At 41.5% G+C, this 12312-nt stretch overlaps 1 protein-coding gene across 1 annotated transcript in view; it reads left to right on the top strand.

Moving 5' to 3' along the window:
* Positions 1-4234: 4234 nt before the first annotated feature.
* LOC139371028 (sodium channel protein type 8 subunit alpha-like) overlaps positions 4235-12312 on the top strand; it is a 116551-nt gene continuing 108473 nt past the window's right edge. Inside the window, exon 1 of the mRNA XM_071111055.1 lies at positions 4235-4343. The gene's annotated coding sequence lies outside the window, so the exon portion shown is untranslated. The remainder of the gene's footprint in view (positions 4344-12312) is intronic.

The following is a 12312-nucleotide window of genomic DNA, read 5'->3' as shown; positions in this document are numbered from 1 at the left end:
AATTGTATCCTGTAAAGAGAATCAATTAGCAGGCCTCACTATGTGATACGCCTCCTTCAATGTTCGCAGTCTGTCATGGACAGAACACAGAACCAGCATGCAGATGACATTGCCCACTGGGTCAACATTTACTTCGCCCATGTCCTCGCCCGACGCGTCCAGAAAGCTTTCGAACGCTAAGTGGTCATTGACAGCCAGGCTCTTTTGCAGATAGCCTACTTCTCGAAGTGAAGATTGGGGTCAGTGCAAATCACCTTGAAACCAGATGGGTAGAACTCAAAGTAGGCCCCGCTTCCGAAGCCAATCTCGTAAATGTTTCATGAACATTTTATCCTTTCCTCCGCTCCTGGCTGCATGTGATGCCATAGAAATAGAATGAATAGAATGGGCGTCCCCATTCAAGTCAATGATGGCATAATGTGTGGACTGGCTCCCATTGTGAGTATACCCATAGGAGCAAAGCAGGAAGCAAAAGCAGGAAGCAAAAACAGGAAGTGTACCCATCAATATGTGCTGTGATTTGTTGATTCAACTCAACTGACATTACAAAAAATATGCAATGCATTTGTTACGTTATAGCCTTATTATAAAATTGATTAAATTGTTTTTCCCCCCTCATCAATCTACACACAATACCCCATAATGACAAAGCAAAAACAGTTTTCTCAAATTTTTTGCAAATATATTACAAATAAAAACTTAAATCACATTTACAGTGCCTTGCGAAAGTATTCGGCCCCCTTGAACTTTGCGACCTTTTGCCACATTTCAGGCTTCAAACATAAAGATATAAAACTGTATTTTTTTGTGAAGAATCAACAACAAGTGGGACACAATCATGAAGTGGAACGACATTTATTGGATATTTCAAACTTTTTTAACAAATCAAAAACTGAAAAATTGGCCGTGCAAAATTATTCAGCCCCCTTAAGTTAATACTTTGTAGCGCCACCTTTTGCTGCGATTACAGTTGTAAGTCGCTTGGGGTATGTCTCTATCAGTTTTGCACATCGAGAGACTGACATTTTTTCCCATTCCTCCTTGCAAAACAGCTCGAGCTCAGTGAGGTTGGATGGAGAGCATTTGTGAACAGCAGTTTTCAGTTCTTTCCACAGATTCTCGATTGGATTCAGGTCTGGACTTTGACTTGGCCATTCTAACACCTGGATATGTTTATTTTTGAACCATTCCATTGTAGATTTTGCTTTATGTTTTGGATCATTGTCTTGTTGGAAGACAAATCTCCGTCCCAGTCTCAGGTCTTTTGCAGACTCCATCAGGTTTTCTTCCAGAATGGTCCTGTATTTGGCTCCATCCATCTTCCCATCAATTTTAACCATCTTCCCTGTCCCTGCTGAAGAAAAGCAGGCCCAAACCATGATGCTGCCACCACCATGTTTGACAGTGGGGATGGTGTGTTCAGCTGTGTTGCTTTTACGTCAAACATAACGTTTTGCATTGTTGCCAAAAAGTTCAATTTTGGTTTCATCTGACCAGAGCACCTTCTTCCACATGTTTGGTGTGTCTCCCAGGTGGCTTGTGACAAACTTTAAACAACACTTTTTATGGATATCTTTAAGAAATGGCTTTCTTCTTGCCACTCTTCCATAAAGGCCAGATTTGTGCAATATACGACTGATTGTTGTCCTATGGACAGAGTCTCCCACCTCAGCTGTAGATCTCTGCAGTTCATCCAGAGTGATCATGGGCCTCTTGGCTGCATCTCTGATCAGTCTTCTCCTTGTATGAGCTGAAAGTTTAGAGGGACGGCCAGGTCTTGGTAGATTTGCAGTGGTCTGATACTCCTTCCATTTCAATATTATCACTTGCACAGTGCTCCTTGGGATGTTTAAAGCTTGGGAAATGTTTTTGTATCCAAATCCGGCTTTAAACTTCTTCACAACAGTATCTCGGACCTGCCTGGTGTGTTCCTTGTTCTTCATGATGCTCTCTGCGCTTTTAACGGACCTCTGAGACTATCACAGTGCAGGTGCAGTTATACGGAGACTTGATTACACACAGGTGGATTGTATTTATCATCATTAGTTATTTAGGTCAACATTGGATCATTCAGAGATCCTCACTGAACTTCTGGAGAGAGTTTGCTGCACTGAAAGTAAAGGGGCTGAATAATTTTGCACGCCCAATTTTTCAGTTTTTGAATTGTTAAAAAAGTTTGAAATATCCAATAAATATCGTTCCACTTCATGATTGTGTCCCACTTGTTGTTGATTCTTCACAAAAAAATACAGTTTTATATCTTTATGTTTGAAGCCTGAAATGTGGCAAAAGGTCGCAAAGTTCAAGGGGGCCGAATACTTTCGCAAGGCACTGTACATCAGTATTCACACTCTTTACTCAGTACTTTACTCAGAAGCACCTTTGGCAGCGATTAAAGCCTTGAGTCTTCTTGGAAATTATGCTACAAGCTTAGCACACCTGTATATTGGGAGTTTCTCCCATTCGTCTCTGCAGATCCTCTCAAGCTCTATTAGGTTGGATGGGGATGGTCGCTGCACAGCTATTTTCAGGTCTATCCAGAGATGTTTGATTGGGTTCAAATCTGGGCTCTGGCTGAGACCCTCAAGGATATTCAGAGACTTGTCCCGAAGCCACTCCTGCATTGTCTTTGCTGTGTGCTTAGGGTCATTGTCCTGTTGGAAGGTGAACCTTCGCCCCCAATCTGAGGTCCTGAGAGCTCTGGAGCAGGTTTTCATCAAGGATCTCTCTGTACTTTCCTCTGTTTATCTTTCCCTCGATCCTGACTAGTCTCCCAGTCCCTGTCGTTGTAAAACATCCCCATAGCATGATGCTGCAACCACCATGCTTCACCGTAGGGATGGTGCCAGGTTTCCTCCAGACGGGATACTTTGCATTCAGGCCAAAGAGTTCTATCTTGGTTTCATCAGACCAGAAGAATCTTGTTGATCTACCCCGGAAGGCTCAGTTTGGCTGGGTGGTCAGCTCTAGGAAGAGTCTTGGTGGTTCCAAACTTCTTCCACTTAAGAATGATGGAGGCACTATTTTCTTGGGGACCTTCAATGCTGCATACATTTTTTGGTACCCTTCCCCAGATCTGTGCCTCGACACAATCCTGTCTCGGAGCTCTACGGACAATTCTTTCAACCTCATGGGCGTTTTTTTCTCTGACATGCACTGTCAACTGGGGGACCTTAATATAGATAGATATGTGACTTCCCAAATCATGTCCAATCAATATAATTCACCACAGATGGACTCCAATCAACTTGGAAAAACATCTCAAGGAGGATAAATCGAAGCAGAATGCACCTGAGCTCAATTTGAGTCTCATAGCAAAGGGTCTGAATACTTATGTAATCAAGGTATTTCAGTTTTTTTTTGTAAAAATTTGTAAAAACTTCTAAAAACCTGTTTTCACTATGGGGTATTTTGTGTAGATTTATGAGGGAAAAATAGGAAAAAAGTAAAGCGGTCTGATTACTTTCCGAATATACTGCGGAAATCCCATGACAGAGTGTCTATAGCCTAATACTTTAAAAAGCTCACATAATTGCTGTCACAAACACCACAGAGTTGTCACTGACTAGTTGGATATTCAATTCCCAGTGAGCAAAACATTTCTGTAATTACAAGACTTCATAGAAATTCATTTTTATCAGGGTTTTCCTTTGGTGGACCATATTTTTTGTGACTGTTATCAATAAAACTCATGAATGCAACTGTTTATGTCAAATTGTTCTACGTGTAGCCCTGGTTGTCCCGAATAAAAAATGCTAAAACACACCATTGTGAGGTTAAATGTAAGGGCTGGACATGCAGATATATGAAAGTCAGATAAATAAAAATACGATTTTTGCTGGTATATCAGGACTTATATGGTTAATTCCCTCTCAGGTTTCCTTCTAATCAAGAGGAAGGGCATGCTTATGACTCACCTAAGGGACTCACCTAAGTATAATTCATGCTTAATGGTGGCTTCTTAGAAACCATGCACATTCAAATCGATTATATATTTATTCCTGGGAGATGGAGGTAATGTAACAGTTTTGTCATCCACTAAAACAAACCCACAAATCATCCATTTTAACTTTTGGATAACGAATTATACGATAGTCTTATTAGTTCAATAACTTTGTTTCATTTTGTTTTGCGATCTTACGGTCCCTGGGCCGTTTTCAAACCAAAGGCATTTACCGACACTCCCTAACAATTTGCTGAGAGTCATCAATTATGCAGGGTACCCGCACGCACTGGGAAGGGAGTTAGCAGCAACAATATGGCGACAGCCGCAGTTTCTCCCGAATCTTTTGGACATCTGCAGTTCAGTGCCGGCTGTCTGGATTTCTGTTAATGCGGGAAAAGTAAGTAAATATCCTGTTGTCTTGTCAGGCTGGGTTTTGGTGGAGGATGGACCATGCATGCTACTTCCCTGTCTACAACTGCACCCCAATGCCGCAGAGCGGTCCCCCTCAGCATCTTTTATCCTCGCGTTTGTGTATAGGGCTCCTTGTCAAAGCTTGGGCAAATATGCATGGAAAACCAAAATTACATGTATGGATTACTTTCTTTAGCTGAAAAAGATGAGCTTATACTGCGGAAAGGGGTGGGTAGTGATAAAGCAGGTAAATTGGGGTGTTGGCCTGCCTCTGAACGGAATGAGATTTCAATGTGTCAAAATATACATGGAGCCCTAAAAAGTACCGGTATGCGCTTTGAGTCAATGTATATTCTCGGCACCCTAATCCTTTGTAACATAATTTAACTGTAATTGTGATAGTTTTACCCCTCTTGCACAGCACCCCACCCTCACTCGATTACCCCTCCCCTTGCAGTACTCATTTTCAGGTTCTATTACGTGAAATAGGTAGGCTATGCCTCAGTTTTGGCAGTTGAAGAGGGACCGCGGTACCCCTCCCCATATCTTTACAGCCCCATCCCCAAATAGAGGTGGAAATAAATGTCCACCATGGTGTTGTAACCCTTACATGTTCATTTTAGGAACCTTATCGCACCTAGGCAGCCTTCTCGGGTGTGGTACTAAAATACAGCCGTCAATGGTTTTTGGGGAGCATAACAAAACACCTTATCAAAATAATAGCAATGTATACAATTTACCTCGGGTAGAGATTGTTTTGGAGCAACACAGTTAAATGAATGACAGCCTAGAATTTCTACCATCACTGCATGTTTTCAAGTGGTATTGTGGCTCTGTCATAGAAGCCTACCCAGAAGCATCCTCTTTACTGCAGTATTTTAGTAAAGGCTTTGGCCCACACGCCAGGACAAGGCACGCGCGCGTGTGTAAACAGTGCATGGACTACAATACAAAGTAAGACTGATAGACCATACAGTTGAAACGTTATTACCAGTTTATAACAAATAGGCCAAAAAAGTGTGCATTTTATCTTGCTTAACGGTTTTACATGTAATATGTGGTTTATCAAGTAATGGCTTGTAATGACAACTTTTTGAGGAGGAAATCCACTCATAATTTAATCGATTGTTGTCCTGACATGGGAAACATGAATTGTTTTCTGAATGACTTCCATTGTTGGCTGGAGTTTAGGGTACCCTGTTCATTCATAGATGTGTGCCACAACACTGAAAGCACACCATGACTATATTGTGTTTATATTTGTGTATATAGCCTATTCCAATCCACAGTGCTTTCATTCAGTAGCCTATCCAGTCGATGCTATATTAGGAACTATCAATTAGCTTTTTTATTGAATTATGTGTGCCACTATCATTTGGTGACGCTACAGAGGCACACTATGCCCTCACTAGGATATCGCATGCTGCTGCTAACCTCGACCGGCCGTGTAGACTCCTCTATCCAGTTGCGTTTCTCTCCTCAATCGATCTTCACTCCTCTGCCCCTCCTCTTCAGTTCAGACTCCACGATGTCCAGTGTTCTCGGTTTCATAGTCCTTAACTCCCCTCTCAATAACGGAATGCAACAGTTGCGATAAATAGTTCAGTTACAGGCGTCAAACACTTCAAACGCTTCAAACACACCGCCAGAGTCATTGCATTTTCGTACACCAGAATTACATTAATTTCCAATGAAACGCTGCGTTGGCCTTGCAGCATTGCGTTGCAGAGGCAGTTGCAGTGCGTTCGGTGTGGTGCATACGTTGGATATATCGAACAAATGCGCCAAACTGTATGCTTAGACGGCTTGACAGAAATGGTAGCAGAAGGTGAATGTTGCACTTTTGTTGTATACATATCCAGATGATGCTGCGTACTATTTTGCGCAAGAACGCTGTCGGTGTGTTCGAAGCGGGCGTTTGTATGTATTTTCTTGGCATAGAGGACACATGCGTAGAGGACTCCAGCGAGCGCTTCGTTTGAGGCTGCATCAGTGGTGCTGAAAGGAACAGCGACGGGCAGTGGGATCGAAGGAGACCGTGCTGCGGCTTCCAGAAGCCACTGGAGTTTTTCTAACATCTCCGGTTCGGTTTCATGCGATTAACAATCCTTACAATGGAATAATCATTCGTCTGTCTGTAGAAAATGTGAACGGATGTTACAATTATGCTATTGGTAAATACGCATGCTTATTGGGTTTGAATGTCCGGGATGAAATTAGGAACAGCATGCACTCGCAGCGAATGAATGGACACGTGAGTAGCCTTAATTTTTTGAATGAAATATTTTGCATCACAAGGTGATTCTTCTTGAAATGTGGTTGGCTATTACAATGACATGGTTTACCTGCTGCCCGAATGAGAACATAATGAATAGTCTTGATTTACTTGATACATTCCCTGTAGAAAAGCCGGTGGGACAGCTCCTCTATGCCATCATTAGTAGGCCTAAATGAGGTCCCTGTATGTCCTGTGTTGCATTGGTGTTTGTTATTCACCTTGAAAGTAGATCAATTCATGTAGCATTTGTGGAAGGAGACTTGGAGGTTGCGTTGGGTTACTTAAAACGCCGACTTAGGTTAGAAAGATTTTCATGGTTTTGACTTGTTTCTTTATGAAAGCGATTAGCTGCCCAAACTCAATTGGAAATGCAAATGGTCAAATGTTAAATCAATATCATGTTAGCAATTTCCTAAATGTTTATGCATTTTGTGACAAAATGCAAATTTGAATGTTTTTTTTTTTGTTGCCTTTCCAATTTGAAAAATACATCGCAAAGTATGTTTAATATTTCATTTCCATGGTAGGCCTACTATCCAGTACAACACTGACACATTTAAAAACGAAATGTGAAGGCTTAAATTACAAATAATTACTCATTTTTGTTATTTCATGTCCTTTTGACAGCATGCATTGTGACAAAATAAAATCGTCAACTGCAATTGACAATTATTTTTTATACGCTGTGCATTTTTAGACTGTCAATTATAATGATCAATCAAATTCAATCAATCAATTGCAATGCTTCCTTCTGCTATTTAGTTTCCTCATTGCTCATTTGCATTTTCATTTTTGATGTTATACCTGTCATTCAAACACTGTGGGCGGGATTTTGGTAAAGTGAGGGGGGAAATGTTGTCTGGGCTTGCTAGCTATGCCCAGACGGTAATGCCGATGCTCTTAATTTCGTAAAAGTATTTCTGGATCAGAGAGGAAGAGGCAACGCAGTGCTATAAACTGAATGACTCAGATTATATTTGTTATGCTGGCTAGGACAGCTGGTGAGCAAGGAGTTCTCGGGAGGGGACACGGGGAGACAGACCGGGCATGGTGCTTGCTGCAAGCTACTAGTAGTTCCTAGCAATGATGGCTAGTATATGTAGTTAGCGATGTAGGTTCGATACGTTATCTAGCTAGCTGGCTATGGTGAGAGGCAAGTCAACACATTTTAAGAGATGACTAGATGGACTTAACCTACTAAAATCATTCTGGTTCAACAAATAAAATACACATATTTTGACACTGACTATGTGTGAGAGAGCAAGCAGAGAAGGACCCTTTTGGCCATTAGTCTTTAAATTAGTCATTTGGTGGGACAGTATTTAGAGAAACTGGTTGTCATGTCATGGCACCATCAGGATATTCCCACAAGAGATAGGAAGCCCACCTGCCTGCTCTGCCCCTTCAGTACTGTGACACCGTATTTTCTTGAGCAGTACAGCTGTTCCTTGACTCAATACTGTTAAAGCTGTAAGCCAAAGTAAGAGATTAGCTTTGCACAAGCCTTTGCTTTTGCAAGCCACAATGGCTCATAGGAGCAGGAGCCTATCTCCTGTTTCTGTAGTGTGAGGCAGCTTGATGTACAAGTACACGCCCTGGATAGGACGCTCATCTATCTCTGGGCCTTACTCCCAATCTATCTTGAGTGCCAAGCAGAGACGCATCGGGTCCCATTTTTACAGTCTGGTATGACTCGACCAGCGATCGAACTGTCCAAACTTCAAATCTCAGGGAGGACGCTAACTGAGTTGGTTGTGAGCACTGAGTTGGTTATGAAAGCCATAGGTATACCTATATTGCATATTAAGTTGTTCCATGTCGACTGAAAATGAGAGGCATGCACAATTATCAATCACAGATTATTTTATTTAGGGTATACCTTACCCTTTGTGGCCTATGATAGAGACATTGGCCTACAGGTAACAGTTATTCTTGTTCTTAGAATCACTTGTTACTATCTACACAAAGTGTTCAACTACTGTAGGTTTCCTTGATAATGGTTTCCAACATATGATTGGCAGAACCTCATAATAGAGCAATAATATTTCTGTATTGTTAGTATTTTTGCAGAACATCTTATTGAACATGTAACTAATGGTAAGTGGCAATGCAATTTTGACTTAAAGCAGTTTAGCGACAATGTCTGCCCTCCTCTTCCACATCAGCACAGTTTTAAATATTAGTAGTATCTTTGGGGTAGAGGTCAACCGAATAATAGGAATGGCTGATTAATTATGGCCGATTTCAAGTTTTCATAACAATCGGGAATCTGCATTTTTGGACGCTGATTATGGCCGATTACATTGAACTCCACGAGGAGACTGCGTGGCAGGCTGACCTCCTGTTACGAGAGTGTAGCAAGGAGCCAAGGTAAGTTGCTAGCTAGCATTAAACCTATCTTATAAAAAACAATCAATCTTAACATAATCACTAGTTAACTACTGACTGTGTGTATTGGTTCCTGACTTCCCTGAACAGTTGCATATCGCGGGGACTGTTCGATGTTAGTGCAGTCCGCCACAGGATGTTTTTGTGCTGGTCGAGGGCAGTCAGGTCTGGAGTGAACCAGGGGCTATATCTGTTCTTAGTTCTGCATTTTTTGAACGGAGCATGCTTATCTAAAATGGTGAGGAAGTTACTTTTAAAGAAAGACCAGGCATCCTCAACTGACGGGATGAGGTCAATGTCCTTCCAGGATACCCGGGCCAGGTCGATTAGAAAGGCCTGCTCACAGAAGTGTTTTAGGGAGCGTTTGACAGTGATGAGGGGTGGTCGTTTGACTGCGGCTCCGTAGCGGATACAGGCAATGAGGCAGTGATCGCTGAGATCCTGGTTGAAGACAGCGGAGGTGTATTTGGAGGGCCAGTTGGTCAGGATGACGTCAATGAGGGTGCCCTTGTTTACAGAGTTAGGGTTGTACCTGGTGGGTTCCTTGATGATTTGAGTGAGATTGAGGGCATCTAGCTTAGATTGTAGGACTGCCGGGGTGTTAAGCATATCCCAGTTTAGGTCACCTAACAGAACAAACTCTGAAGCTAGATGGGGGGCGATCAATTCACAAATGGTGTCCAGGGCACAGCTGGGAGCTGAGGGGGGTCGGTAGCAGGCGGCAACAGTGAGAGACTTATTTCTGGAGAGAGTAATTTTCAAAATTAGTAGTTCGAACTGTTTGGGTATGGACCTGGAAAGTATGACATTACTTTGCAGGCTCTCTCTGCAGTAGACTGCAACTCCTCCTCCTTTGGCAGTTCTATCTTGACGGAAGATGTTATAGTTGGGTATGGAAATCTCAGAATTTTTGGTGGCCTTCCTGAGCCAGGATTCAGACACGGCAAGGACATCAGGGTTAGCAGAGTGTGCTAGAGCAGTGAGTAAGACAAACTTAGGGAGGAGGCTTCTGATGTTGACATGCATGAAACCAAGGCTTTTTCGATCACAGAAGTCAACAAATGAGGGTGCACATGGCTGATGATTGCATATAATCAATGTGGTGCCTGTTCATTTATCATCGAATCACAGCCTACTTCGCCAAACGGGTGATGATTTAACAAGCGCATTTGCGAAAAAATCACTGTCGTTGCACCAATGTGTATCTAACCATAAACATCAATGCCTTTCTTAAAATCAATATACAACTACATAAAAAAAAACTGCATATTTAGTTAATATTGTCTGCTAACTAATTTATTTTAACTAGGGAAATTGTATCACTTCTCTTGCGTTTCGTGCAAGCAGTCAGGGTATATTGCAGCAGTTTGGGCCGCCTAGCTCGTTGCGAACTGTGTGAAGACCATTTCTTCCTAACAAAGACCATAATTAATTTGCCAGAATTGTACATAATTATGACATAACATTGAAGGTTGTTCAATGTAAGAGCAATATTTAGACTTAGGGTTTCCGCCCATTCAATAAAATATGGAACGGTTCCGTATTTCACTGAAAGAATAAACGTTCTGTTTTCGAAATGATAGTTTCTGGATTTGACCATATTCATTTTAAAAATATATATATTTTATTTTTATCCATTATTTTACCAGGTAAATTGACTGAGAACACATTCTCATTTGCAGCAACGACCTGGGGAATAGTTACAGGGGAGAGGAGGGAAATGAATGAGCAAATTGTAAACTGGGGATATTAGGTGACCGTGATGGTTTGAGGGCCAGATTTGGGAATTTAGCCAGGACACCGTGGTTAATACCCCATCTCTTACGATAAGTGCCATGGAATCTTTAATGACCTTAGAGAGTCAGGACACCCGTTTAACGTCCCATCCGAAAGACGGCACCCTACACAGGTCAGTGTCCCCAATCACTGCCCTGGGGCATTGGGATATTTTTTTAGACCAGAGGAAAGAGTGCCTCCTACTGCCCCTCCAACACCACTTCCAGCAGCATCTGGTCTCTCATCCAGGAACTGACCAGGACGTATTTCTGTGTCTTTATTATATTCTAATTAAGTCTATGATTTGATAGAGCAGTCTGACTGAGTGGTGGTAGGCAGCAGCAGGCTCGTAAGCATTCATTCAAACAGCACTTTCCTGTGTTTGCCAGCAGCTCTTCGCTGTGCTTCAAGCAATGTGCTGTTTATGACTTCAAGCCTATCAACTCCCGAGATTAGGCTGGCAATACTAAAGTGCTTATAAGAACATCCAATAATCAAAGGTATATGAAATACAAATGGTATAGAGAGAAATAGTCCTATAATTCCTATAATAACTACAACCTAAAACTTCTTAACTGGGAATATTGAAGACCCCTGTTAAAAGGAACCATCAGCTTTCATATGTTCTCATGTTCTGAGCAAGGAACTTATAAACGTTAGCTTTTTTACATGGCACATATTGCACTTTTACTTTCTTCTCCAACACTGTTTTTGCATTATTTACACCAAATTGAACATGTTTCATTATTTATTTGCAACTAAATTGATTTTATTTACATATTATATTAAGTTAAAATAAAAGTGTTCATTCAGTATTGTTGTAATTGTCTTCATTACAAATATATAAAAAAAATTGGCCGATTAATCGCTATCGGCTTTTTTTGGTCCTCCAGTAATCGGTATCGGTATCGTCATTGAAAAATCATAATCGGACGACCTCTACTTTGGGGATGATATTCCTTCTCCGTTTCTATCAGCTATGGAGACAGGTCATCAGCCAGAACCCCCTGTGAAAAAAAGAGCACAAATTATGCAAAAAGGTTAGAATGGATGGAAAACCTAAAACAGATGATCAATTCACAACTCATGATAGGGAGCTTTCAGCCATTTTGGTTCCTCTCCAGCCGTTGCTTCCTATTGGAAAGCATCCTTACCTGTGGGCAGCTTGCTGGAGGGGGCAGCTTGCTGGAGTGGGCAGTAATCAAAAATGTCACATACAAGAATTCAGTGGGGGAGGATCATGGGACTACAATATGAATAAAAATCTATTTTTTATTTGGTACTGTGGGTACCATATTGTAGAGGAGTAGTTCCCAAACTGTGGATGCAGGAATGCCCACATGCAGGAACACCCAAATTGCATCCTTCTTGATGTAACAAATTTGATTGATCATTCAAATCAAATGTTGAATTTTGACTGTCTTAAACCACAGAGTACGGAAATGCATTGTCAATTGAGAATTATTTTTATTTTTGCGCCTCCAATCCTACCAATACTTTTTTTTTGGATGGA

The sequence above is a fragment of the Oncorhynchus clarkii genome, chromosome 17 (genome assembly GCF_045791955.1).
Source record: "Oncorhynchus clarkii lewisi isolate Uvic-CL-2024 chromosome 17, UVic_Ocla_1.0, whole genome shotgun sequence".
Classification (NCBI taxonomy): Eukaryota; Metazoa; Chordata; class Actinopteri; order Salmoniformes; family Salmonidae; genus Oncorhynchus; species Oncorhynchus clarkii.
Note: the sequence above shows the minus strand (reverse complement) of the source record. Positions and strands in the feature narration are given on the sequence as shown.